This window comes from Amblyomma americanum, chromosome 5 (genome assembly GCF_052857255.1).
Source record: "Amblyomma americanum isolate KBUSLIRL-KWMA chromosome 5, ASM5285725v1, whole genome shotgun sequence".
In the NCBI taxonomy this organism is placed as follows: Eukaryota; Metazoa; Arthropoda; class Arachnida; order Ixodida; family Ixodidae; genus Amblyomma; species Amblyomma americanum.
In genome coordinates this window covers 136,642,330-136,669,980 of record NC_135501.1, presented here as the reverse complement: position 1 = coordinate 136,669,980, position 27,651 = coordinate 136,642,330, and the positions used below count along the sequence as shown (strand labels likewise).

Sequence of the window (27,651 nt, the reverse complement as noted above, 5' to 3'; positions counted from 1 at the left end):
AAAACTTTGTTCAAACATAGATTCTGATTTGCAACTTTTGCTGTAACCAGCTATGTTTCCTGGTAAGTGTATCTATTGCCATTTATGTGTTCATGGAACCATGTGAAACCATGCATATTTCTGTATCACCTTATTAGGGCTGATCCCAATTCTTCGAAGTGTGCTAGTGCTCTTACATGGTGGTTGACTCTGCAGTGCCAGCTTTGAGCGGTTTCCAAATACTACATTATTGATACAAGTGCCTGCCCGTCGAGGCTCAAATCGCGTTTAGTGATGGCTTCTCTTTAATGCTCCAAGAGCTAAAGTCTGGCTCCATCAAAGGGGGTTCTCTAGTGGTGCAATGACAGGCGGAGGGAAAGTGACTAGCAGCCTGTTTTACATATCGTTTTATACGAAGGGGAGAAATCATTTTTAAACGTTGTTTGCTCAATTTAACACAGACTAGAAACAAATGATCTTCTCACTCTGCCAGTGTGCTCGTTGTTATGCATTGTTTCTGTCTAGCCTTGGAGCTACGTGACCACCTCTGCATTGCCTCGTGGTGTGAGGGCATAGGTTTCCATTTTTCTTCCAGCCTTTGTGTAGTGCTGCCAACTTTTTATTTTTCTCCTTCTCTGGTTTTAGAAAACATATCAGTGATTCTTAATAAAAATCACAATGAAATTTCTGAAACTATAGCAAATAAATGTTCCGACCATCACTCACAAGAATAAGAAATAATTGCCTGCTTCAGATTCATGCAGTTCCCACATTCTAGTAAGGGGGTGGGGGGTGGGGTGTTGGGTCTCAGGTCCTTTGTCAACACTAGTTATTTTAAGCCCCTGGTTTTAAGCCCTGCCAAGGACACTTAGGCCAAGACAAACCATTGCTATTGTGTTTGTGCTTCAGGTGAGGTGAAAGATCCAATTTTTCCTATAATTTTACCCCAGGGAAACCAAACACCAGTACAGCGGTAAGCTTGTACACGTTGGAAACCGGTGGGTGCCCGAAGGCACTAGAGATAAAGCCTTGGACCTGCCACATATCAGGCGGATGCTCGCAGTGCTATGCTAGGCAGCTGCTGTGGTGACCAAGTTTCAGTTGAACCAATTCCTATACTGTTCGGATTGAGTGATGTGGTTGCTGCTGCTGTTTATTGTTAAGTAGCTGAGAAGCGTGCATTTTTTATTTGTTGCATGCTCTTTTCGGGAAGATTATCCTGTTCGCAAGTGGCTGTGTTCTTTTATTTTTGAGTAGTTTCATTTCTTGAGTGTTATAAAAATGATGCGTGCCAGACAGTTAGTTGCCGAAACCTTTGGGCGCAACTTGCTACCCATGAATTTTACATAAGGAGGTGCTGGCAGCCAGGAAATGTGTGAACAGGGGTAGCCAGTGTGCCTGCAGTTCATGGGGTAATGAAGTAATATCTGTACACTGAAAAGCAGTATGATGTGCATTCCACTGAGTAAGAATGTCGTTCGGTTCAATGTATATTGGATGCTTCTGCCCAACAGTTCTATCAGTACTTGTTCTGTAATATAGTATCTGGTCACCACAGTCAAGGTTTGTTCACATTGCTCTCCATAATGAAGCAACGAACATCCATGGGTCTTAAAGGACTCTCTGCATTTCATTCTGTCCATTGTCCAAACAGGAGATCTCCATCTTAACAGAACACATTGAGAAAGTTTAGTCAGTAGAAAAGCTGTGTATACTTTGGGTCGTTCGTATTAACTGTGCCCAACTGAGCTCTACAGCATAAAGCCATATCTGAAATGTCTTTACTGCCTCCTGTAACTTGTACAGTCTTTCTGACAGCATACTGTGTTGAACAATTACTTTTGTGGTGTTTTGTGATTCTACAGAGACAGTCCACAAGAAGTTCAACTTTCATTTCTATGAAGTTTCTGGTCAGCTTTACTGATATGCACACAGTGTTTCACCGCTGATCGAGATGTGTGTCGGAAAGATGAAAAATAAAAGGGCATTGTACTGCATTACAGCAGTTTTTCAGTGGCGACAAGTAGGCATTGCCATGAATACCACTTACATGACCAATTGGGAAGCCGAGAGCAACTGGTATCTCTCTTGCTATAGCAATGCCTGAGCATGCACAAAGCAGTGCAGGGCAGCAGATACCATGGAAATCCTCTTCGAGCTTGCTGCAGGTGCCATTAACATGACTGATGGCTAAAAAATCTTGGTGCTCTTCGTGAAAAACCACGACACTTTCTGGAATGCAGCTTGGATGGCAGGGCCTGTTTAATCATTCCTCTATGCTCTGACTACAGTCAAATGAAAACTGGCTTCTGCATCTTTTGCAGACTATATACTGCTGCTGGGGGAAGTGTATGTAAATATTGTGCTGCATTTCACTAGCAACAGTAAAAACATTGCAACATTCAGAAACAACTGCTGCATTACTGAACTGCTTTTTAAGCTCTAAGCTCATGTTTAAATGGCTGAAGACATGTTTGAGTCCACTTGGAAACAAAATCCCACTAGCTTAGACAACTGGATTACTTGGTGGTACACATCTTCAAGAAGCAGCACAATACACTGTACCAAGGACGAAGGTGACTACAGAAAGGCAATGACTCTCAGCTCAAACTTCAAATACCCACCCCCACACAAATCCCTCACCAAAGCAGAGCAGGTTTCCTGGTGGCAACTTCAGATGGGGACATTACGAAATCCTTATATCTATTCCTTGATGTATCCTGCGGAATACAATTCCCGCTGCACACTCTGCAATGATTCTAAAGCAAATTCTCAATCACATCCTATTCGAGTGCCCAAAGGACCCACCACCCTTGAGCTTCCAAATCTGAAATCAAACTCAGTTCCAAAGTCAGTTGGAGACTCCATTGCTCAGCCCTCACACGGAGATAAAACTCTGGATAGTGGGCTGGGCCCTGAGGTCGCCAAGAAGCATGGTCTTCAAGCCACTTAGCGCAGTTCACGAGGGCCCATGTCTAAGCCTCATCCCTTACCCTCTTTGTCATATGACAAATAAAATTTGTTCCTCGTCCTGCATGCAAACGAAAAGTTCAGCCTAGTGTACATGCATATTTCACTTTTTAGTATGAGTGTAAGGAAAGTTGCTATGAACATTTGTGCGATCCCTGACAGCCAGTCCACTGCATTTAATAAATCTAAAAATCAAAGCTGAGTGGCTGGAGGCACTGTAATTGCATCTCTGGACAGTGCACATGAACTCTCCCACAGCTGGAAGTTGTGAACACATTGGATAGCTTTCATGTTATTTGCACAGGTTAAGAGCATTGCACATATTGCAGTTTATTTACACCAAGATTTAGCCTACTATGCGTGGTAAATTATTTATTTTAGGACACAGAAAAAGATAGAAAGATCACGCCAGTTTACATATGGTTGCATATATTTACAAAAAAAAATCTCAGGCTCCTCACGCTCGCATGCGGCAAAGGAGTGCAGTAACTGTAGTGCTGTCCTCCGCGCAATAACATCTATGCCAGGGCCACGTGGGTAATATGAAGCAGTGCTAAAGGACAAGGACTGGAGGAAATTGCCTACATGCCAAGCGCCCACATGGTCCACGCCCACCTGGATTACCTGATGACTGCAACAACTTCATCTAGGGTGCACACTGCCCCACCAACATTAATACCTTTCTTACTGTTGAGCACGTGAGTGGAAGTATTTTGTTTTTACTAAATCAGTGGCCTTTCATCTTGGAGGAAGTCACGTGCAGCACAGTTATTACTGTACAAGAAAAATGCTAGAAATTACTCAAGGAGATATGAATTGCAGTTAATCCATGCAAGGATGTAGTCCTTCCAAGGGAAGTACTGCTGTAAGGAGTTGTAATGATAATTCAGCAACTATCTAGTGAGAGTAATCTGTGTGATGCGCTGGCACCTAAACAAAGCAGCGTAAAAATAAACAAGTCGTTTTTTACTTTACCGTCCACTTTTATGTGCACTGCAGTCGGCAATATTGTCAATAAGCTTGGTTGTACGTATGCATTAATAAGTTCTGCCCTAATAAGTTGTGGTAAAACTGACGAGGGAGTGGGACAAGTAGTGAAGAACACACATATTCCTGTTGACTGGTGAGCTACAGAAGGAATTATTTGAATCTCGAGTGCAGGACAACTTTGCTCGTGCGGGCGCCGCGATATTCCCTTCGCACAAGGTGACGGCAAACAAAAACGCGTAATCAGATCAATGCGGGTTGCGCTAGTGACATCCGCCTGCAGTGTCACCAGTACAACAGTCATGGGCAAGACAGTAAGGCAATCGCAGGCCTGAAGGATAAACATCTTTTCGTCAAGCAGCATGCCAACATCTCGCTGACCACTACTAAAGAGTGAAGAGCTCACACAGGTGAATAGAGCACGCAAACCGAGACTTGCATGACGCACAGCATTCCGCGACGACTGGTTGAGGAACAGCAACTAGGAACAAGCACGACGGAGCACAGCCATGAGGTCACTAAATTCGTCTATTGACCACGCTGAAGCAGAACGGCACTTCATAATTTTTATGCCCTGAGGCAATAAACATCGCTTTAATAAAAAAAAAGCAGAGCGGCATCGAAGCGCGTGGCGCAACGCTCGTGCGCGCCTATGCCACCTCTTTACACCCACTGCTGGTGCTTGCTTTCACGGCTCGTTTCACCGAACTGCTGGGCGCGATTTTGTCTACTTAGTTGTCATAACAATCAAACATTTTTGTTGGCATAAAATATATATCTCGCTTAGTATTTTTTGCATTGATTCTATTTAGTTTGTGAACTGTTTATTGCAGTTCAGAACATTTCTGAGCGCGCAAAACAAAAATACACCGGAAATCCGTCACAAGCCGTCGCGGCCAATCGGCGGCCGTCAGGCTGTGCCGGCTGCATTTGGCGAAGGCGCACCCAGGAAAGTGTGGTGCAACGCCCGCAGACTCCGTGGCGTGCCGTAGGACGTGACCGCTATTTGCCCGCTCGCGTGCGCCGAACAGCCGCGGTGCCCGGACGCGGCGCCAGTTAGCCACGCTCGCTGCCCTGACACTCACGTGACTGAAAAAATCACGCCGCCGCCACCAGCAAGCGTGTTTTCTCTGCGCCTCTGTCATCATCGCCATCGACTGGCTCCTTTACGCGTGCGATTTGGCGGATCCGGGCAGTTGTGCGTTTGTCTTCTCACTTCTGTCAGTTCTGCCGCGGCTGTTGGGGCTGTTTAATAAAACTCGCTGACGCGTTGTAGCGTGTAGTGCATGTTTGCATTTGACAGTCGCGCTGACCTCCATAATACTAGCTTGCGTCACTGTCAGCTGTGGGATGGCTTTTCTTTTTCTTTGCTTTGCGCAGCTTATAAACCTGTCTCCCAGTATACGTCGGCGATATGATTTGCCTTCAGTAACTTGCGCGGAGCTGTTCGTACTGCTTCGGAGGAGTCAAAATTGTTTTGCGTTGCCTGGGCAGTCCTTTATCCGTTTAGATCGCTTTCGTGGTGACTGTCAGTTCGCGTGAATGCTTTTCATTGTTCGCTGTTACCGCGCCTTGTACGCGTAAATTCCTCGAGCATGCCACGCATCCTAGCGCGCGTTGCTTTCATGATTCTGCGTTGCGAGCGACGCGGCGAGCCGTAACGTGCCCCAGGCGGCTGACGTTTCGTGCGCGGCTGATGTTATTCGCCCCAAAATTCGACTTTGTCATGTTTTTTTTTTCTTTTTCGGGCAGTACGTATTCTCGAGTTAATTGCAAGCTTCGCGAGAAGTTGTTGGCTTCTTCGACGTAATTTTTTTTCTATCGGGGTACTTCGCCATTCCAGTACGTGGCGTTCCATAAGGTGACTAACGGCATTCAACGCTGAAATACGCTGCAGTCGCTCAAGGAATTATTGCAAGTTCATGGATGTTTTATTATGAAACGGTTGTGTTCGAACTTTCTTGCAGCTGGTTGACAATTTTTTGGTGCCTTACAGCTCTGCAAGCACTACGTGAAGTCAATCACGTTCCCGGATGGTGACCACGTAAGCGTTGTGCTTAACGGGGATATTTTATTGTACGCACAGCCTAACGTATATTTAGCTCTTTTTGCGTTAAATCGTGGTTGTCATCATTTTACGCGTCGCATTACAATACTTTTTAGGGGCATTCAGCAGTGGGTTATATTAATCAAAAGGCCTTTATTCAATAAGCCTGTAAATAAACCCTAGCTGGGTCCTTTGGTGAATATGGACGCGAGATGTTTGCAAATGGCTTCATGTAAGTATAATCTCAATGACGTTCGAAGCCAGCTTTGTTGTGATTCACGCTCACGCAAAATTATTTTTTCCGCGTTAAGGCCGTTTCACATGATGCGATTGTTGCCGCAGCGCAGTGCGATTTCTGCCGCTGTGCGACAGAAATGCGCGTCGTTCTCGTCTCAGGGCCACTGCGACAGACTTTCAACAAGTTGGTCGCACTGTCGCAGCGTCGGTGCGGTCGCAGCGATGGCCACAGTAGTCAGCCAATAGGAGTTCAGCGACATGACAGGAAAATCTCGAAAACGTCTTATTGAACTTAATAATACATCACGGCTCAATATTATTACTCATGATTACAAAATCAACGTCTGCCACGATGTTTGACATTTATCGCAGCCGAAGAATTTTCGGCCACTGAAAGGCCGCACCGACGCTAGGGTGCCGACGGCACCGACAGAAATCGTTGGCATGTGAAACAGCGGCTGCGACAGTGCGACCGGGCCGTAATTTTTCGTTCCCGTCGCACCATGTGAAACAGGCTTTATCCGGCTGAGAAAACGTCACACTTGCTCGAAATCCGCCTTTGCGGTGGCTGCTGGAAATTTGTTCGGCGCCGTTCACGCCGCTGGAGCTACGGCAAACGCATATGGAGCCTTTAAAACAGTGCCGGCACGGGATCGCCATCTAATAACTGCCACGACCCAGATTGATGAGATGTTGTTCAGCTATGCTATGCTATGTCGCGGCGTCGGGGTAGCAGACGATGCGCCCACCGGTCTGCAGCGACACTTTTGGCGTTGCCGCGTAAGATTTCCTTCATGCGTCTCCGCTACCGATCTCGCACCAAGCAACGGTATCCGGGGTCAAGCAACCGCACTTTGCGCAAGGACCTGCGAATTCAGAACGCCGCTTGCGCCCTCTTAATTGTCGCCTTGATGGCTGTGTGCAGAAGGTTCAGTGCGAAACGTCACCTGCGTTCTCGACGGGCCGTAGCCCACTTAATTTGCCCCTGCGTCTCGCTTTTGCTCATAAATGCATTCGCATATCCAAAGAGCACAGCTGCTGAATAAGACGAGCGATCTTCGATTTTGTCACTTTCTTTTTTTCACAAGCGGCCTCTGTTGACATGACCTGCCCACTCCGCCAGTCGAGCGAGTAAATAGTGGCGAACGGTCCGAACACGTGCCTTTGGGATTCGGTGTGTGAGCTGTGCTAGGTCGAGCGGCAGCGCGGGCACCGATCAATACACGACCCGGCGCCCTGCCGTGGACGGGTGGTGTGTTTCTAGTGGTTTCTAGTGCTGCTAGGGCAAAGAATGCAGCGACAGTGGCGCCATCTCTCTAGCAGATGGCGCTGTTGACTGTTGAAAGATGGAGGAAAAGCAGTGGGCTAGGAAATTTTTCAGATACGTGTATATAAAGAATGTTGACACGAAATGGAGAAAGCGAACTAGAAAATGGACAAGCAAATATCTGGACAGCAGTAAGGGGGCAAATCAGCAATTATCGGTTAAGAAAAAAGTTAAAGAAACAGAGAGCTCTGTGGAAAACAGGGATGCTGACGAAATCGGCACTGGGAACATACCGGACCTTTAAACAGGAAATTGTCAAAGAAAATATCTATGATAATTGTAGGGGAAGCTCTTTGTTGTTTGAGGCCAGGACTGGAGTTTTGCGGACTAAGACGTATAGAGTCAGGTACCATGAGATACACTTTGTGCATTGTGTGCGGAGAGGAGGAGGAAACGGCTGAACACTTGATACTTTTCTGTAAAGGGCTTCACCCTACAGTGGAAAGCAGCAGGGCTGACTTACCCAAGGCATTGGGGTTTAGGGATAGTGAAGGGAAAGTTAATTTTAAGAAGTTAGAAGTAACCAAGCGAAGGTTATCTGATTGGTGGCTAAAAGCAAGACAGGAGTAAAATTTCACAAGGCATGGCTAGGTGGCTTGAACCACCGCCCGATTTAAAGGGTTCTGCCGTATCCATCCATCCATCCATCCATCCATCCATCCATCCATGTTTGTAGAGTGCATTGCACTGAGGTTCTTTTTTTTTGTAATTTTTTGCCCATTTTCTTCACCTACGAATGGTAAAATCGCATCATTGCCTTCGGGCCTTTTCATCTTTAGATTGGATTAAGCCTGTTGAACGTTAGTGGTGCAGGCAGGGCTTAATATTTTTCATTCTTTCTAGGTTGCCCCAACCTAACGATTGTCGTGGGGAAAATTGGACGGAGTTAATTCATGTTTTGTAGCTGTCTGCAGCGGCTCATTAAATGTGGTGCACTTTACAGCATTGCATGTGCTTACCACTGACAAAAGGAATGTTTTGCATTGCTGTGCTTGCATGCCGTACAGCTCATCCGAGCTGTCGCAGAGTAGATTTACCTGCCTGGGTGTAACTCCAAAGTGCATGTTCTTCTGCATGTCATTGTGGTGTGAATTTGTTTCGTTTTTGCATGTTGCTTCATTCATAATCATGTTTTCTTTAATCCCTTTCATCACATTTCATTTGTCATTTGGATTTTATAACCCCCCTGTTGTGAACACTGTGCTTTGTAAAATCTCAGCATTGGTTATGCTGCAGCTGGCAGAGGACTCTGCAGGTTGTGTGTGCAGTCTATTTGTGAACTTGTATTGGAGCATTCCAATGCTTGAAGTGTTTTTGTGTGATTGCTTGCTTTGATTAATCACCATTGTGTCATTCTTTGTAACATTGACGTTTGATAACATTCACCTCACCTTGCCGTTTATTCCTGAACATTGTACTATTAAGCGTAGTGTTGTCGTAAAATTTTATTTGTCATTCTTATTCACCCAGGCCTTTTTTGGTGATTGTTGACTGAAATTTCTAGACTTCTTCATGATTCGTTTGTGTACTATCCTTTTCAGATGTCTGTATAGTGCATTTAGGATGAGAAGCATGTTTGAAAGCTATGCTATTGTTTATTGTTCTGTTAACTATGCTAACTGATTAACAGTAATTACAGTTTTTGATATGGGAAAATGTGGTAAAAGAAAAAAAGCCGTGACATTTTAAATGCCTTCTTCCCTAGTGGCTTGATGGCCAGTTTTTGTTTTTAAGTTCGTGAAAGAGCAGCAGCATGTAAAATTGCATGTTTCGCATGCTGCCACAGTAGTTTTGAGGGGGGAAATGGCTCTACTTTTCAAAGTCTGGGCAGTTGAAAACAGTGAGTTCCTTCTTAACCATCAGTAGCAAAAAATAACACTAAGTGTTTGTGTACACAGTTTCATAATGTTTGAGCAAAATGCTACCGTAGGTGGCATCCGTCGTTGCAAAGGTTCTGCATGATGAGCTCATTTCATTCTGTGGACTGCACGAGAACTGTTAATTAAATAAGTTGTAAAGTAGTGGTGGCACCGAGCTTTTTCCCGTCAGGGAATGACGGGTCCCCCAGTGTGCATCACATATTTAATTGCAGCTCATTTTGTACGCAGACCAGATTTTCGTTTCAGGGGGCAGTGATGTCAGAGGGGTATATGTGTTACTTACTGTTCTGTGAGTGCACAATACATGACTGCTTTAAATTCGCTGTTCTGATGCCACAGCCCAGGGAACCTAAAAACCAAACTCTTAGTGAAAAGCGCTGCTCTGATAAATTTTTTAAATCACACTGTGGCACATGTCATCCTGTTTGTCATTCCTAAGGCAAAAATTATAGTGCCCTAATAAGAGACAATTTGTTAGTGCCTTTTGCCACTTGTCAGTGAACCAACGTTTGGACGATCAGCTGTGGTAAGCCCCACCTGTGGGAAAGTTGAATGCATAGACCTCACTGCTCCGCGACGTTCGCTGCTCCTTCTACTTCAAGGCCTCTTCCCAGTCGAGTGATGAGGAACCCCCCATGTGGGGAAAGCGTCCTCCCTCTCGCAAGCCTCCGTGGTTCAGTCATCGCCAGCTGTGCCGCAAACCTGCAGCTGCGTTGCTCCCGTCAGGACAGCGCCGTAGACCAGGGCGCAAGCCCACGCCTTCAAAACTTGGCGGCCGGCAATACTTCAAGGCTGTCACCACGAAAATGAAATTCAATTGAAGCAGGAAGTCCACCACATGGCCATTGCGGATTTGGATGAAGCCGGCTACCAATGGGTGGGCATTAGTGTGAGAAAAGAATGACGGGGAAGAAATTTCGCATGCGCCGTCTGCTCTTCTGTGCTGTGTGGAGTTTTCTACACGAACCATTCCTCTTCTGTTGGCAGTCTGTCCTTTTTCTTTTGTGCTCACCACGGTGCAAGCCACCACTTTAGCCGCAAGCCGTCGTTGTAGTGGGCGGCCGTCATGCTGCCCCTCAGCCTCTTTTCCTCTCAATAACTGACGCTGGTCTTAGTTCATGCCTGTAAATGGCATGCTGTGACCCCCTCTCTCTTTTTTTTCTCTGCCTTGATTCGTCTTGTCCTGCTGTCCTGAGGATTAAACTTTCTTTGACTGTCTAGCCACCTTTAGATGTCACTTTGTGCCTCTGTTGGCAGTTTTGATTCATGCATTCTATTTGTATTCTGCTTCTTTATATCTTGAGCATCTCTTTAACTTACATGTCTGTTCTAAAGAATCGTGCAGCTATACAAATGGCGGTGTAGTGGGAATTGAAACATACCAGGAAGAGCACGGTGACTTTAGCCATCAGCTTACTCTCTAACTGGACTTATTGAGTATGTGCGTACTTTGTTTTGTGCTATAACAGGAGTGCGTTATCTCTTTGGGCATTGTTTGTATGGTTTATGCATCAAGTTTAAAGGGACCCTGAAGTGATTTCGATGAGCATTTTTAATGTAGCAGATCTGTAGAGATTGTTCTTGCGGGTATTAGAGTCAAATTTAAAAGCTCTGCGTAAAGCCTGTGATTTAGAAATAATTTTTAAAAATCGCTGCTCGCAGTAGCTCGCAACCGATTAGGGTGACACACCTCACCGCACGTCCCCTACCCCGATGACGTCGGTGGGCAGACTGGGTGATCTTGAAGGCTGGCTCTTCTGCTCACTGACGTCATCAGCATAGGGGACGCGCGGTGAGGTGCGTCGCTTTTATTGGTTGCGAGATCTATTAACACCAGGTTGTTAGCCCACCCCTCATGTAAAGCCCTCAAGTGCCTTTGTGGTATCTATAATAAATAAATAAATAAATAAATAAATAATTATTTCTAAATTATAGGTTCTATGCAGAGCTTTCAAATTTGACTCGAATACCCACAAAGACCACTTCCGCTGATCTGTTGCACTAGAATAATCCCATCGAAATCACTTCAGGGTGCCCCTTTAAGCACAGTTCACAGATAAAGCCTCCTCTTCAGACAGATAAAGCCTCCTCTTCAGACTACCTCTGGAGGGCTACCACTTGTAAAGGGCAGTTGTAGCTGGCTGGAGCCTTGTACTTCTGGAACTTCAGCCTGCTTCGAGAACAGCTGTTCACCTGTTCTTGAAAAGGAGTATGTTGTAGCTAATGTTCAAAAGGCCTCTGTGCTTATTCACTGCGATCCTACTGTGAAGAGAGGGTGAGTGAAGTTGTTTACGGTATTTGTGCTCGTCTCACGTCGGTGTTGTATTTCACACTTGACTTGAACCAGTGGTACAGTTAAGCCTCACTGCGATAAAGCTGTCTATAACAAAGTGGTGAATATACTGTGCAAAGCTTGTGGTATTTTGTGCTTTCGCCAGCATCGTATTTCATGCCGAGTTGGCTCCATATATGTACAGTCACGGACAAAAGTTTTTAGGATGCAGATTCGGGGGAAAAATTTATTTCTGCATAATTGGGCAAAGCCGGTTAATTAAAAGCACACAAGCATGAGGAGACATGCTCTATCTTACTATCTACAACATTGATTACGAGCTGATTGGCTAGCGGGAGAACAGATATTTTTTTTCCCGCGAAAACGTATCCTGCCAACTTTTGTCCATGACTGTACATGTTGCAGGCCTATGCCGTGTGTGAACTGGGGTTACTGTTAAACATAGCTGCAAAAAGTTTTATGACAAAAAGATAAGGGAAGTGTGTGAGTTCCTTTAAAATATCATGCAATGCGTTATCTTTACATGTAATCAATGACGATACAATATTGACATCTTTCCAGCTTTGTTCTTTTGAGGTTTAACTGTATCATGTAAAATGTGTTTTCTGGAGTGGTACACTATCTGGTTTGTTGCTGCAGGCCAGCATCTTTGCAGATTGTGCATGGGCAGTCTCTTGAAGTTGTACGCCCAATTCATCACTTTTCATCATCATTATCACCACATCACAGTCTAGCATGCTCTCTTGTCATTGTGCATAAAGCTAGCTATCTTGCCCTAGCCTTTCTCTCCCAATGACTTTAGTCGCACCTGCTACTATGACAGCGTTGCCCCCCCTCCTTTTTTCTTGCTCATAAAACGTGGGTAAAGATGTCGCTTTCTTTTGTGTGCAATGACAATGCATTTGCATTTAGTTGTAGTTGCATGACTATGTTGTTGGTTGTGGTGTGGTGTATTGATCCTTGCTTCTGGCTGCTGGCAACTTGTTTCACATCCTTGGGTGTTTGGCAGGCGCTGTTGTTTTCAAAATCGTAGCTGTTACACGTGGTTTTACCTTGATTCGAAATCTTCATGGGAAGCATATTCTTGGCGCGGCGTGTTTCTTCAATAGCAGCTCTTTTAGTGCGTACAGTGGCTTTATAGGGTAGTAGGAGTGGAAAGGCACAGGTCTGGCATCTTGCTGACATTGCATACTGAGTTTGCGCAGTTTCATCGTCGGAATCAAAATCAGGTAGTGCAGTTTCATTGCCGAAGCCTCTTGTGCTTCGTGCATTAAAAATGTGTACTGCAGATGCAAAATTGTGCGCTGCGAGATTTTTTTCGAGTGCGTCCCACCCCCTTGGCTGATGCCATGCTGTGAGGACACTACTCTGCAACCTCAACTTCACGGGCATTTCGAAAACTGCCACCTTGTGGAAATATACATACCGTTTATAAAACGAAAGTATAGTGTCTGACCAGCCCATCAGATGGCATCCTCAGTAGCACTGAAATTGTGCTTCAAAGCCATCAATTCTTGATGATTGATTCATAATGATGAGGTAATAAAAGTTACACGCTAGTAGTATGCCGGCGCAACGGGGGGATGATTCCAACCCTGTGTTCGGTGCATGGTACCCTCAGCTGCTTATGTGCCATAAAACCCAGCAAACCAGTCATGCTGAGGAGCATAAACTTTCAGTAAGCCATAACAAATAACTGGGGTAGGAAAAACAGCTCTGAAAGTAATGGGAGCTAAGACTTGGCCACATGGCTGAATCTAATGACAGTACCCAGGTTCCACTGCGGAACATTGCCTTGTCTAGTTCTATGTAATTTTCTGCTTTGAATTAGTCTAAATTCCTCGTTTAATTCGTCGTTCTTCACTAATATGGACATTTTGGTTCGCGAGCGAGAAGGTCCATAAAACAGGTTGTTCGTAATGAGGAATCGTAAGCAAGAAGATGTTCACAATAAGCTATCTGATTAAGTCCTGATTCTTTGTATAGTGGAGTCCAGTTCATGGAGATTAGATAAAACCTTCGGAGCTCAAAGTGCACTATCCTGGTTATCATTATCTTTAAAAAAATGCAGTGCATTTAAAAGCACCTAATGGTCTATGAGATGTGTGAGGGCTACTCGTGTTAGGGTGACTGGTCTCCTACTTTTGACTATTCGCATCCGACAAACCTGCATACATAGCGAAGTCCATGTGCAAACTGTTGCGTTTTTTTAAGGACTAGAAGCTCAGGCAGCTGTCTCTGCCAGTGAGGCAACAGTCGCCGATTCTTTTTTTTTTTTCACCTTTGATGCCTTTGCCTCTCCCTGCCTCCTTGAGTTTTGTGCATTTGCATGTCTCCTGGCGCACACTGCCTATTAACCTGCCTTTGCACGTAGATGCATGTGGTGATGGTTGCGTTCAGAACTGATCTGAGGTGTGTACCACCCTGGTGCATGTGTCTTTCTCTGCAGGCTGACAAGAGGGCACACCACAACGCACTGGAACGGCGGCGAAGGGACCACATCAAGTTCAGCTTCACCAGTCTACGCGACGCCGTGCCATCTCTACAAGGCGAGAAGGCAAGTTTGGGGCACATGTAGGGAAGGTGGGGGACTATGGTACAATAGAATCTCACTGATATGAATCTCATGGGATTGCAAAGGTGTATCACTTACAGTTCCTGTCATCAAAAAAAAAAAATCACATGCTGACGTGTAGAAATACATTCACGTAAACCTGTTTATGGCTTACGGGATTTATTTATGGCTGCTGACCAGTGCTCGGTGCTCGCCATGCATACTGCACTACTGGTGATTGCGGCATTGGCAATGTAAGGGCGGTGCTGTTCGTGGTTGCGTTCGAGGCTCCCGCGTCTGGATCATTTATGGGGGCATGGGAGAGTTAGGAATACCCAGAAATTTGGCTCACTGTACGCAGTGGACTCCAACCAGGGAGTTTCATGGAATAATATTGCACCAAATGAGCGGTGGTGGTATTGCTGAGATTCTATGGTACATTCCTGTAGCATGTGCACGCATGATGAGATTATGTCCCTCCATAAGAGGTTGTGAAGAGTGCCCCTCTTGCATCTGGAATGCAGACACCTTGCACTGGACTGGACTACTGTGGCAACAATTGGAAGATGGACTTGTGGGCATATTTTGAGGGGGTGTAGCTTGTGTTTGTTAAATGAACAGAAATGCTGCATGAAGCAAGGACATAGTTACAAACTGAACCTTTATTTTGAGGCTGGGAAAACATGGGGTTTGGAAGTGCAAAGAAAGAAGTGATGGGAATAGAAAAGTTGCTGAGACCAAACTGAAGTTGGCCTGTATCAATAGGCTACGGCATCTGAATGACGGAGAGACCACTCTCACTGAAAACAGAGCTTTTACAGGCCAAAAAAGACCAAGAAGTGAACAAAATTATGAGGTGCACTTGAGTCTTCTTAGGTGCGGAAATGTGAAAGCTGTGTGCTGTCTGCCATCTGTTGGGCCAGCATTGTACATTGCGAGGGGGGTTTCAGTGCGTGCCGTATGATGGCCCTACGGCTGCACGCCAAGCATAGAGGAAATTTACTGGAAACAGAGGAAATTTGCTACTCACTTGACTGCGACATCTCGGAACTACCGTATTTACTCGAATGCAACGCGAGTTTTTTCCGGGATTTTTTCCCCTTGAAGTCTACCCTTGCATTGTAATCGAATACCGCACTTCAATTGGCCTAAAGCAGTGCCGCGGTGCAGCCATTTCAAAGCAATCAGCTTGGTTTCCGTTTTCGCAGTTTTGCGATCTTATGCTGGCAACATGGGTACTACGGAAGCCAAATTCTCATTCATCGAAAGACTAAAGGCGCGCTCACACTAGCGGGAAGCTTCCCGCGCCGGCACAGCGTCAACGTCGACGCTGCCTCGCAGCTCCTCAGAATGACGCTCACACTGCGCGCGTTTTCTCGCTGCGGTTGTCTTGGAATGTGGAGAGAGGAGGCGCTGAGGGAGGACCCGAACGAGCAGAAAGAAAAGGGGATAGTCACACGACACTAGAGAAGACTGGAAAGCGCACCCTGCTAGCTCCTCTCCCGTCGCCCTGGCAAAGCAGCCGCCGAGTGCCCGGCCGGCCGGCCGGCCGGGGCCGGACGCGCTCAGCCTCCGCCGACGGGGTCACTGAACTGGGACCGACGTCACGGTTCACGGTCGGCGCCCATTGGCTGTTCTGGTCACCGGCACGGGAAAAATAGGTACCGAACCCATCGCTCCGCGGGACGGGAGAGCAGGCTGTCCGCGGGAGAAAAACCGGCTTGGGCGGGAAGCGGCACGCAGGAAACGCCCGGCGTTGCGCGTTTTCCCGCTAATGTGAGCGCGCCTTTAGTGTTGTTCTGTCATTTTTCTGTGTTCGTTGCGACCTCGCTAAACGTGTCGTGGCTCGCGGTGTATTGATTCAGTGCACATGATGGCAACGCGTCGTGCTCAATACGACACTCGTTTGCAGAGAAAAGCGATCCTGTTAGCTAAAGAGGTCAAGAATTCTGCGGCAGCTCGAAGATTTGACCTCAACGAGTCAACCATCCGTGGATGGCGGCTGCAGCGGGAGCGGCTTTTTAAATGTGAGCCCGGCCGCAAAGGATTTCGTGGGGCCTCGCCACGGTCATCACGTTGAGCTGGAGAAAAAAGTGGCGGACTTTATTATCGAGCAGCGCAACCGTCTCATGGGGGTCGGTAGCGAGCTGATTCATTGGAAAGTTAGAGACATTGTTTGGGACACGGGAAGTCCAGAGCATCTCGTGGGTGGGCCCAAACGTTCATGAAGAGGAATGGATTCTCTCTGCAGCGAACAACCATGATGCGGCAGAAGTTACCGAGAAACTTCGATAGCGAAAAGGAGGACTTCGTTTCTGGGCCTCCGAAAGCGAGGAAGATTAATAAACGTTCGGTCACGTTGTCTGTTAAAGATACTTTGTATTGCGTCCTTAAGCCTCGTGTTACATTTGCTTTATTTTTCCCTGCTGGGCAGCACGGAAATTCACCCCTCGCGTTACATTTGCAGTTGTGTTACATTCGAGTAAATACGGTAACATGCTCACAATTACTCATGTAGGCCTTGATACTTATCTCGAAGATAAGCTTTTAAAAACTGTGCATTCACTAGCACACCTTTATTCAGCTTCCAAAGTCGTGAAGTGTCGTGGCAGAGTGGCAGCATCCCTGTCTCACACGCCAGCGGCTCTGGTTCGATTCTCACTTAGAACCCTGTTTTCTTAACTCGTAAAAAAAGAGAATTAGTTCGATATATCGTGGAATTCGAAATACAGATTTAACGAATTTGACAACGTACAAACCGTACCTCATTAAAAAGCATTCTTTATTTGCTAAAGACGTGTACGGCAGGACTATTAGTGCGAGAAATAGTTGCTGATCTTCTGCTTTTTGACTTTGAAAGCATTATTGAGCATACACTTTTCAACGTTGTCAAACGACTGAGGACAGCTGGGCCTACAGCCTTCTATGGATGCACAGTAGATGCGAACAAAGCTCAGCGCGTTTTAAGTGCATGGGAATACGGTGGCAGGTCGGAACTCATTGGATCCTCACAGTTACTGTTGGCGGCGACATATCTAGTCAGATCGGCAATGATGTCTCCGTCAGCGAGCTCTCCGGTTGTTGGAACATCGTCGTTGACGGAGGCGAAGTCTGTTGCTGCAGTCGCATCACAAATGGAACGCAGAAACTCTGAAAGCTGGCTGAACAAATCGTCCAGTTCCTCAAGTGTTTCACTGCTATCGAGGGGTTCATTGCAATTTTTAGGTAAGCTTTGAAGATAATGGCAGGTTCTGTCGCTTCACAGCCGCCATCTTTTGCGGAACGGACGAGCTCAGCGCTCCCACAATGCAACACAGCACACCGAATTATGCAATTGAGTGAGTGAGAGATAACCTCATGCAGGCGCACGTGGCTGTGAGTGAGAGTGTGTTGTTGAACCACTTTTGCTAGGGGTGGCCGGGTGGCTGCCTGAGGGACAAAAATTTTTGCGGGACAATAAAAAGAAAGTGTCTGAGGGAGGGAGAGCAGTGCCATGCGAGCGCTGTTCGGCTAAGCCACTTTATCGAGGTAAGGGGGGGGGGGGGGGGTGGCACAGCTCTCCCAGCTGCGCGGAAAAGCCAACTTCTGGGGCAGTTTTGCGCGGCTTGAAGTTTGATATATCGAGTGCGGCTGCTGTTGTTCGATATATTCGTATTTTTGCTATATATTTTCTTTTTAACAATACAATGTTCATAAATTGTTCAATATACGGGGTAATTCGATGTAAATGGGTTTGATATAGTCGGGTTTGACTATTTTAAATCACCATACAAGTGCTGACACATTTGCGGACAGCCTTTGTCTACAGCTTCCGTTCATGCCACTGCGGACAGCCTCTGTCTACAACTTCCGTCCATGCCAACTACTCATGAGCCAAGAAAGGCTTTCGCCTTAATTTAGGTATCACCATTGCGGACCGATTTCACAATTAAACTGTTTTCGTCGACACAAAATTTTTTGCGGTTCCCAGAGGCAATGCTACTCTGCCATTCACTTCAAAGCGGCGGCAACCTGTACTCGGTGTGGACATCTACAGCCCACATCTGCGAAATTGTTGATTCTCTGCGTCAGTATTTTCGCTATAATTCCACTTCACAAGGTGCAAACGAGCTCATCTTTTTTTGTTTTGTCAAAACAGATTTTTGATTGTTTGCTAGTTCGTATTACAAGGAGGATATCTTTGCATCTAGAGCAGATTAACAGAATAATTTTTATAGCAGCATGCTGCTAAATGATCAAAGTATTCAATGTTGGGAACAGATTTCTCGACTTGTGGTTGGGCAAAACTTCTCATCAACCAGTCTTTCCAACATTGAACTTCAACAGGTTGTAAGATAACAAATATTTGCTTAATCAAAAAAAGTACTCCTACATTGTGTTCCTTGTACAGTATACTATCTAATAATAGTCTTCTGATCTGTATTTTTTTCCTATTGTTATAGCAAACAAAGTAGTGAAAATGTCTAACATCTTGAAAACTAATTGACATATCAAAAAAGCGGCTACATATTTGAAATCGGCATAAAAAAAAACTTATGGCTGCATTTTCATTGCATTTAGTCCAAAAATAAAGAAAAAAGTTCGAAGACCCCTGTCCCCCCTTACATACCCACAAAGAGCCAGAAAATAAATTTGTACTGAAAAGAATGTTTGGGTGGAGTTGTCTTTCGTGTCAGTATTTTTACTAGTGACTTGTTTTTCACAGAGACTGGAGAATGCATACTAACTGCTGCACATGTCTAAATGTTCACTCTGAATTGATTTACATACCTGGAAGATTAACGTGAATTCGACTGCGCACTGATGCAAGCTTCACTTGTCTTGTAACTGATTTCATGAATTTCTTGCCAACGTTGATCTCCATACCCCGTATTTTTGTGTTGTTGAAAGCAGATGCTTCTTTTGAACATCCTGTGTTTTATGTCTTTTCCTTGTTCAGCCGCCACCATGGCCGAGTGGTTATGGCGCTTGGCTGCTGGCCCGAAAGACGCGGGTTCGATCCCGGCCGCGGCGGTCGAATTTCGATGGAGGCGAAATTCTAGAGGCCCATGTGCTGTGCGATGTCAGTGCACGTTAAAGAACCCCAGGTGGTCGAAATTTCCGGAGCTCTTCACTACGGCGTCTCTCATAGCCTGAGTCGCTTTGGGACGTTAAACCCCCATAAACCAAACCTTTTCTTTGTTGAATTGCCAATTACCCCGAACCAATAGACTAAGTTAAAATTCAGGGGGGCACTCTGTTGACCTAAACTGCGGTGAGGCGAAAGCCTTTATTGTGTTGTTGCTGCTTGTGTCGCTGATGTGTGGTGAAGATGCTGGTTAAAGACTACACAATTGTTCGCTTCATGACACTTTTGGTGACATTCATTTTAGTGCTCACGCTTGGTTGCTGGAGAGACAGGAGAGCGTTTAGGCGGCATCCTTCCAGATTGGCGTTCAGAAGGTGTCTGACAGGCATGCGCAGTAGGCTGAAGCGCAGATGCATTGTCTGCTGACTCCTTAGGATGTCATTAGTTTGATTGACAGCTGTGGTGTGACACTTTTCTGCGAACATCGCTGCTGGCAAGTTACGAGTCTATAGAGACGTTCGCCTTAAAAGTGAAGCCAGCTCAATCTGGCCCACGTTAAGTATAAAGTTTGCTTAATTCGCAGTGTTGTTTCTAGTCCTGCCAAACGCCTATGTAACGTCCTAGCGTTGACACCAATTAATTCGGACCAAAGTGGCGCCTTGTGAAGATATGACTTGCTCAGCAAGCGATCTTTAAAGTTTTCATGCTTGGGCCTGAAGAGCATATTGTATTGTTGTCTGTGCCCCTCTAACGTGTGTGCAATTTTAGGTGTGTCGATGATGGGCAGGCCCCCGTCGACAGGCCTAGGGATAGGGAGTCCGGCCAGATAGTTTCGTTTTCGGAGCTTTGCTGCCAGCCCATGTCAACAGTGGCTATCGGCCGTGCCTATCAGCCACCTGCACGCCGTTTAGAACGATGATTGCCTTGTCGCTTATGTTTATCATATTTAGTTGTTGCTGAAGGCGTTATGCCATTCCGGCACTAATGCGAGCTTCCCTCGCTTCTGTTCGCGTGAGATTTCCATTACTCCAGCGCGCTAAGAACTCTGTGCACGTCAGTTACCCTTTGCCGTTTGTGTGTGGAAGCCTCCTCATGTACGATGCCACATGCGAAGCAGTTGTAGCATTACCATTATGGAGCAGTTGTGCTTTGGACACTCGCAATAGTGTGCACAGATTAAAACATTTCACGGAATTCTCTGTCATGCAGTTTTCGTCTTAAAACGAGACTGCCACTGCCCAGGTTTTTACGAAATAAATTTTACTTTCACATGAACAGTTTGGGGCTGTTTGGGTGGGGGTGGTATTCGATAATTCGACATTCTTTTAATTTGGATATTTTTCCGCTTGAAATTCGAATTAACAAGATTTTACTGCATACAGTTTATGAAAAAAAATTAGTACTGTTAAATTGAGTTCAGTGTGAACTTTCATTACTAGTGGTACAATGATGCTCACTGCTAGTTAGTGTGTGTGATGGCAGAGAAATGTGACATATTTTACCCACCACGTGTTGATATGCAACTGGCCCAAAATTGCTGAAGCATGCATTTTTTATTGTGCATGTTGTTGTGCAATAGTTTGAGGCTAGGCAATGTTGTGATTTTAGTGGATACGGCTCGTTCAAGTGCAGTGTGCTGACTTCAGTTTTGTTTGTGCCCATGTGTGCTGCTGATATGTTGGGCAGGAGGGTTAGCAAGTGCTGAATGCAGTGCATGCATATGCTCCTCAGGGATGTGGTTCTGTAGCTATTACTGGAACATTTTACTGGTCACTGTGAATGGCTCAAGTTTTGCTGTTCTCAGGTAGAAAAAAAAATCTGGAAAGTTTCTATCTGTGCATGTGGTCTGTGGGTGCTGTTTGTGTAGCTTTGTGACATACAGCTGGTGGTGGTGGTGAAAAACCTTTACTGCCAGTGCCCCTTGTCTGGCGCTGTTACAGCTGGTCCTACCAATCGATTTATAGTGCTACCCTAGCTTTTTACAGTCAGGTTATAAAGTTTTCAATAACTGCTTTTTAAGAATGGAATGCTTTGGTATGTTGCGGGAAGTTCCACTAGTATCTGCACTGGAGAAGTTATAATTGGAACTCTATGGGTATTCCTGAAAGATGCAGCAGTATAAATGATCCCAAATAGAAAAACCAAGTCTTTTGGGAGAGATGAACTCTGCTGCATCTAGTGTCATCACGTGTGCATTTCGTGATTGGCCCTGACCAGAGTGCGACTCTGACTCTGACCAGAGTGCGAACATGGTGAGAGTCTGAGCGCATCAAACGCGGACCCATCGTGATCAAAATGTGGACAAGCGGCATCTATCTTCATCTTCCAGAGAACCTGCAGTCATCTCCCCCGCCATCAGCTGCCTCAACTGCTGTGTTGCAAGGCTGTGTTCTCCAAAGACGTTTTTAATCTGAAAGCACAAAGTACTGGCACCACAGGTGTGCTACCGGCGTTTGGACATTAACGAGTGGTCGGAGAAGTGCGCGCACGTTGGTTGGTACATATATACATACTGGACTACGTCTCACCTGCGAGCGGCCTATGGAATCACCGGCAACTACAGTTTTCTTGCTTTGACAAGTGGGCTCCCATGAATGGAGCAAAAAACTGAAATTCAGTGAAACTTGCACTCGTTTGCCTGCAATCCTTGGGCACGCAATTTGGGATATGCGTGATGTACTTTGTTGTGAACTCTCTCCCCCCACTTTTTTTTATGCAAGTAGAGCCAAGCTTGTCAGGTTTTAGAATCTTCGGTGCCCTTTGTCTTCATCTCAGTTTTGCTTGTTACGCAAGTCGGCAAGTTGTGACTGTTTTGAGACTATCTGTTGCCATTCAAAACAGCACACATGGTGTTCAGTAAAGTTGCTTGGTTTCAGTCTGCTGTTCCGTGTGACAGGGCACCTATCTCAACATGTAATTATGCCATTCTTTCATTTTTTTTCTTCGGTAGTGTAGAAAGAAGCAGCCATTATTTTCTTTTTGTAATTTTACTTTCGCAGTAGTAGTTAGCTCGAGTTGCTTGGGATTATGGGCTTCTCTCACAGTACCTCTAATTCCAACCTCTTCTCTGCATTTATGCAAATGAGACAAAGCATTTCTATATATAAGTACATAAATATATATAAAAATATATAAAAATGCACCTAATAGAATTAGTCAGTGAGCTGTGCTTTTAGTTTTGTGAGCCTTAGATTCCTTTTCATGTGTTCCCATTATGTTGAATGTTTATTTTTATGCACAATGACTAATATATATCTGCACTTTTTTTTTCACTCACATCTTTATTTACTGCAATTTTTCTAAACATTTTCTGTTTACAGCTTGTGGATTTATCTTTTTCCACTGTGTTTCTGTTCTCGCTAAAATGTGTCCTTGAAGTCGAGATTTGCGTATTTATTTTTGAACAGTCTGCCTCCCAGTTTCTTCTCTATGCGCTTGAAGGCTTGATTCTGTGGTACGGACGAGCAGGAGTGGTTAGCATGGTTTGAAGTTAGCGAGTTTTGCTGCCTGCGACTTCTGGAACAGACACTAATTCATTCACACCTAATTTTGCTGCACAGGACACTTTTTGCAAAGATTGTTGTTCTTTTTCCTCTCTTCTCGTGTGTTTCTGGCGTTCAGCTGTAGGCGTAGCACTTGAAGCCTAAACTTTGGGATACATGGTTCAATGCTATGCTTGAGTGCAGGTGTCGAAAAGGTTATTCTTGGTTGGCATGGGTTTCGGTGCCTAGCACTTCGTTTAGGAGTGTTAGGCACTCAGTTTTGTTGAATGCATATGTGACAACTTCGCTGTTAGCCAAGCCCCACACTCTTCAAGGAGTGCCGAACTGCATTGCTGTTTGTTGGGAGCATGAAGTTCAATGCATCGGTGGTCAAGCAAGTGATGCTTGTGAGGCAACCTTTGTATGATCATTCTCTGGCTTGTTTTTTCATGCAGTGGTAAATTTGCGGTGGGTTCTCATTTCAAGTCTCCTACGAAACATCCACTTGTCAAACACACCAGCCCTAGTTTCTGTGAGAGCATTAGAATGTGGGTGGTAGGGACCTTCGACTAGGGGGCGGCCGTTTTTGAGGACTTGCATGCATCAGGGTGGCAATGGTTCACATTTGTGTGCTGTCTGGTACGCTGTTGTGGTATCTGCAGTGTCGTGCGCTTGCGGTGTGTTAGCTTTATGGCTAAATTTTTCTTCTTGCAGCGTAAACACAGTGGGCCCAGCTTGAACATGTGCCTGTGGAACAGGGTACATCTTTGCGTGCTCTGCCACTGTAGCAATGAAAGAAAAGTGCTGAATGTCGTGCGGAAGGATGCAGCGCCATCTTTTGGACCAACAGGGCGGTCCTCCTTATTTTGAGTCCATGTTGTGCACCTTTGCTAACTTTACTTGCTGCTAGCATACGTTATGTTTGGCAGTAATAACAAAAACTTCCACGGGTCAGTAAAAAATAGGAGCATTTGGGGAGTAGTTTATTGAGTGGACTAGTGGCAGAGGCTCGTGCATCTTTACACACATAGAGTATGGCATCAGTCGTAAAGCAAGAAAGCTGGAACACGCACATCAAACGTTTTTAGCTGTGTACTTCCGGTGCGCTTTCTTGCTGTGCTAGGCTTTTTGTGCACAAATGCTTCCCTCCCACCCCCCCACTTATGTTGCGTGGCCTGCTTCGTGTACAGTATCACTAAACTGCTTCTGGAGGCAACACGCACGTCCAGAGAGGTGGTAGTTAGCCTGAAGGCTTGTCTCAGGATGGCACTTCTCGCGTATTCCCTACGCTGTTGAGCAGAGGAGCTCTTGGTTCTGTCTATGCATGGCGAGGCTCATTGTTGCCGAACCATTGGGTGGTCATGCACCCAAATTGGCCACTGGAAGCCGAGGTGGGCGGGTTGTTTGCCTGACAATTCTGATGCTTGCATAGTGCAGTGAGGCATAGTCGTGCTTGAAACAGTGGCAGGGAAGCAGGGGCAAAGTTTTGGGTGCCAATACAGACATGCGCTTCATGTTCCTTGACCTCGCAATGTGGCCTCAGTGGCATAATTCTATATTGGCATTCAGTGCACGCCCCTCGTGGAACATTAGCATTGTGAGTTGCTACCTTCATGTTGCTGTTCCAGACGCATCAGCTGGTAGCCACACAAGCAGGTGCAGTTTGGGAAATGAGCCAGTCGGCTTCTCGAAGATGTGGCTGGAGCTGTCCAATTAACTGTCATAAGAGCCTTGAGGTTGCGGAAAACGCACAAGTCGGGTTCATGCTTGGAGTTGGGTTCAGCAAGTTTAGTAGAATTGAGAGAAGCAGTATTTTTGAAAGCACGTTTTACCTTCTTTCGTTGCATGGACTGTGGTTGTAGTATTGGGTCTGTGGATCTCTCTTGAGCAGTAAATTTTCTAGAGCATTATTATATATTGCTTTCATCAGCGCTGGCATAACCTTGATGTGGTTGATCAGATTGCTTTGCTAGTTTCTGTTCTTGGGTTCTACGTACCTGGTAATGATAGCTATCAACTCAGTTGTTGCCTTGCTTCCGGTTTGCCTTCCACAAGAGATGTTTTTGTGCCGACGACACCAGGAGCAAATGGCTTAGTGGAAGCAAACTTATAGAGGCTGTCTGCCGTCAACAAACTCAAAGAATCCGTAAGAATGTTCTCTCTCCGCATCTTTGTGACAAGCTATCAAGCGTCGGCTTTACACAACAGTGCATGAAATTTATTTGCCTCATTTCGCTGTTTGCTCATCTCCAACGATGTGGCCTTCGACGAGGGTTTTCGTCAAGTCGCCATGTTATGAAATGCCCTGCGACTCCACAAGGCATGATGGAGCTTAAGAAAGATGTCTGGGCACTGTCAGGGTCCGTATGGTTCTGTTTATATGATACATTTTTTGTTAAAGCCTAAACAAGCTGGACGCGTGTGCTCTCGAGCTCCTAGACTACCCCCTTGCACTTGTGTCGTGTTGAAGTGACCGAAAAACGCCCATCTGTGATAGGTAGTAGTTTATATACGCTGGTGACGTCAGTGCCGCCATATTTGATGTCAGCCGGCTTTTTTTTCCGTGAAACTGCTTTTTTTTTTTGGACAACGGACGCCATATTTGCACAACCAAAAAATGCGTCTTGCTGCGTTCGTAACGCACTGCAGACGGCGACTTCCATTCTCTTGACGTCTGTGCAGCGTCACAGTATACGACGCTTTTTGCGATGTGCAGCCGATGCTGGTGTCGCTTGAGAGGTTGCGAAGCGCTCCCCAGGGAGCATATTGCCTATATAATATATCTATGTGCGACACATTTCAAGTATCTATAATCTCTGTATCGGTCAGTGTGCCTCTACGAATGGCTTATAAGCAGTACTGGTGGTCTATTACTGCGCGGTGTACTTTTTCGAAGTTACTAACCCTTGTGCTGGGAGCATCTGTCTTCTCTATCCTCCCCACCCACCTCCTTTTTCTGTTTCTTCATTTTCACTGCGTTTTTCGCCGATCAGTTTATTTGTAAACTGTGTTGTTGATCCTCCTGTTTTCTCCCTCTTCACAGAAACTGAAAGTGCATTTGATAATGAGAGTAATAAAAACATTGAAAGCAATGCAGTGCAAGTTTGTTTATTCTTACAACTTCGCTGGATGCTTGACATGTTGGAAACAAGGCCACAGTTTTCGAAGACTTGTACACCACTGGTGCGACTAAGTTATCCTGTTGCCCGGAGTCATACCGACGGTTGAAAAAATTGAAAGCCTGCATTTTGAGCATCCTTTCTGGCCGCATTGGAAGTCTGATATGTGTCGTTATTAAGAGGTATCTAGAGCAATGTCTCACTCTAATGTCTATGTCTACAGAGTAGAGGAAAGTGTTTGCACTCGTCACATCAGTCCGATGTCATTTCCCTAACAAGTGAGTGCCTTTACTCACAAGGTGTACGCGGTGCCCTTTTACTAGCATGCGCAAATGTTCGAAAACCAATTTATGTGAGTGCCACCAAGTGCACATGCGAAGTGGCAGGCGTGTTCCCAACAAGAACTACACTTTTGCAACACAATCTGGCTGCTTTTTTTTTTTTTCAAACCAGTAAGCAGCGCTGGAAAAGGCACAGCTAGGAAAAGAGGTGCGCAAATGCAGCGTGGCACTCTGAAAAAGGATGGATTGCCATGCAGATAGCTTTCTTTTCACCTTTGCGACATCTCGGTAGGTACATTTAGGACTCCTCAGTACTGGTGCATGTGACTAAAATGACGCTGAAACTGAATCATTGATAGCCACCTCATTTTGACAACCAATTTAATCAATTATAATGAGTATCGTCATCATCAGCCTGGATGCACACACTGCAGAACAAATTAAGACCTCTCTCATGTCTCTCCTGTTAGCCCTGTCCTGTGCCAGCTGCAGCCACCTGATCCCTGAAAGCTTCGTAATGTCATCTAACTTCCTGCTGTCCCACTGCTACGTTTCCTGTCCCTCCTCCTAATCGCATGCCCTGCCCAAGCCCATTCCTCTAGATTTTGACTAAGATGTCATTAACACGTGTTTGATCTCTGACCCACTCTGCCCGTCTCCTGTCTTAACGCTACACCAAAAGATCGAATCGAGTAAATATGGTTCAACCAAACATTTTCCAGCGCCAACACCTGCTTGCGCACTCGCACGATGTTTTTGGGCCGTCCGACAGTTGGAGCGAGGCCGTCCAGAAAAGCGTCTTGCAACAGGGCACCAGCGCAGCAGCAGCCGTCGAAACAAGAAGGCCCGAAGGCCGGCGATGGCGGAACGGTCACGTGACCAAGTATGGCTGGCGGCAAAAGCGATCTTACAGCGGCCTCTGAAGTGGCGGTGCTCGGCTTGCTGTGTGCGTCGTATGGCCGCTTGATGACTTCGCCCTATTTTTCTTGCCATCGCTGGGATTTCCTGTGCCATCTGCGAGTACAACACACTCCGCTTGTAATGAGACTAGTAATTCTTTTGCATTAAAAATTGCAGCGCTATGTTAAGCGCATTACTCAGCGATACCCGTTAAATGCGTGCTGTATGTATACATGCTGCTTCCCAAGTGGGTCATACGTGAAGGCGGCAGGGCCATGTCCTCCGCTTGTGCCGTTCGCGTACGGTGGCCTGTACTACCCGGTGTAAATCGGTTTGCCATTCGTCAGCGTGAACGGCAGCAACTTGTCTGCGGCGACAGTGGTATTCACGCTGTTGAGCGCGGCGACGAACCAGGCCAAGGACCGGATTAAGAAATATGGCACGGGGGACCTGGGCTATTGCGCATGCAGGCCCCCTTTGCCTATACTGACCCCCCCTGTCGCCTGCTACGCTACTGGAAATATGCC

At 45.9% G+C, this 27,651-nt stretch overlaps 1 protein-coding gene across 6 annotated transcripts in view; it reads left to right on the top strand.

Annotated features, from left to right (window-relative positions):
• Nucleotides 1-27,651, top strand: part of LOC144132741 (uncharacterized) — a 646,537-nt gene that overhangs the window by 574,666 nt on the left and 44,220 nt on the right. Inside the window, exons 1-4 of one of the 6 annotated variants that reach the window (XM_077665367.1) lie at nucleotides 4,917-5,134; nucleotides 5,933-5,980; nucleotides 10,030-10,304; nucleotides 14,170-14,277. The gene's annotated coding sequence lies outside the window, so the exon portion shown is untranslated. Of the gene's footprint in view, nucleotides 1-4,916; nucleotides 5,981-9,025; nucleotides 10,305-14,169; nucleotides 14,278-27,651 lie in introns of those variants that run through there. The other 5 variants (XM_077665366.1, XM_077665369.1, XM_077665365.1 and 2 more) reach the window with 5 other exon arrangements.